General features: G+C 40.2%; 1 pseudogene; it reads left to right on the top strand.

Annotated features, from left to right (window-relative positions):
• The first annotated feature begins 747 nt into the window (after positions 1-747).
• LOC119876989 lies at positions 748-1522 on the top strand (annotated as a pseudogene).
• The last annotated feature ends 317 nt before the right edge of the window (positions 1523-1839 follow it).

Raw genomic sequence — 1839 nt, 5'->3', positions numbered from 1 at the left:
TTACAACAGCTTCTTAGTGGCAGTTTTTAAGGAAAGCAATATCCCTTTTCCAGGCCACCCTCCAGAGTACTACAACAGCTTTGCCACTATACACAATATTTCCAGACAATATCTTAACTGGATCTACCTTTCTCCATCAGCACAAGTATGACATTACAATGATGACATCCTCCTCGAAGGAATTTTATTTAACACACTCATTAAGGACATAAAAGTTCAACATGCTTTAGTTTAGTCTTTTTTGTGTTCTGGAAGCAACATATGGCTCATTCAGATATTCTACTTAATTTCTCTGATACTGCACTTACAAATCAGCCTACCTTAAATAGGGTCCTAATCAACAAAAAGCTCTAAAATCTGTCCAAATTAAAATTGACAGGCCCCACAGAGGACCACTCTATAAAGTGCAATTGTGTAGTACATGGGGTTGGTCCAAAATGGTTCACTCTGGGAGAAGCTGTGATTCTTGATTGCCTCAAGTGGCCACATATATGGTTGCCCTCCTAGACCTGGACGGGGATGCCCAGGCCTGCCTTCCCTGATTATCACAGATGCATTTAACTGCAGATGCTGTTCACTGGGATAGGAAATAGCCCAGTTCAGCCCTGCCCTAACTGCCCTCACTCATTCTGCTACTCCCCATGGCCCTCAAGAGGTTTTCCACACCTTAGCAGACTGCAGAGCTGATTACAAGGCCAAAAGCTAGATATGCACCATGCAAGCTCATAGACAAACTTATTTTTGACAATGAAGAGAGGCCAAGCCTTCATCAGGGACTGCCATCTTAGTTGCCACATCCTGATCCACACTGGAGAAAAGTTGTTTATCTTCACAGTTAGTGGCTATGAAAAAGATTTAACACAAAATCAAACCTGAAGAAACATTATGAATACAAACATAAAAATCAGCAAAAACAATATGTATGCCATTGTGAAGGTTGTAAGAAAGCCTTTAAGAAACATCAGTAGCTACAATTCCATCAGGCACAAAAATGAATTTTATAATAAAGGAATTCAAGTGAAACAATGAAATATGTGCAGAACACTCTGCTTCACTCAGTAGTCTGAAAGGGCCTGGGATGGTCCACAAGGGTTGCGTTTGTCAAAAGGGATGTTCCACTGCAGCAAAAATATGTGAGAGAAACCCATGAAAAATGAAATAATATGGAAGTATGGTGGAAAACATCCAAACACAAAGGTAAAGGTAAGCAACATACAAAAACGCATGCTGCAGAAAAGAGGTGTGTCAACGTCCAAGAGAAGACTGTGGTATAAGCTACACAGCTGTGCTTAGTCTCCAGAGCCATATTTTCTTTTTCGTGAGGAAACACACCTGTTTAAGTGTGAACATGCTGGCTCTTGCAAATGATTTGCAACAAAAAAACACAGTCTCATGAAGCATGCCTGTTGTGCTTGATTATGACAAGAAGAAAATGAAGATCAAAGTAAAAACATCTCGTGAAGAATTGAGTTTGAACTCTCATCTTAGTGAATATATGCCTTCTGAAAGGAAATACAAATAAGGCTTATCTTTGCCTACAAGATGGAGATACTGAATGGTGTTGATCTCAATAGTAGCAATAGTCACTGTCAGCTAAATATCAGATTATACTGTTTAGAGGACAACACACTGACAAGCTCAGTTATTTTCTCTCAGAAGCACATTTCTCTTCATTGTAATCCTGATTTAGAAGAATCAAAATGGCTGTCACTCTCCTAAATGCCCTCAGAGACTCAATCACCATAGAGGCTTAATCAGCCTCTTCTCAGGCCTCCCTAGTACCTAAACACCTATGACAGCCATAGGTTGCCCTTGGCTTTTGGATGCTAGAGTCTGACC

This window comes from Canis lupus, chromosome 14, assembly GCF_011100685.1.
Source record: "Canis lupus familiaris isolate Mischka breed German Shepherd chromosome 14, alternate assembly UU_Cfam_GSD_1.0, whole genome shotgun sequence".
Taxonomy (NCBI): domain Eukaryota; kingdom Metazoa; phylum Chordata; class Mammalia; order Carnivora; family Canidae; genus Canis; species Canis lupus.
This window is presented reverse-complemented; position numbering and strand designations above follow the sequence as displayed.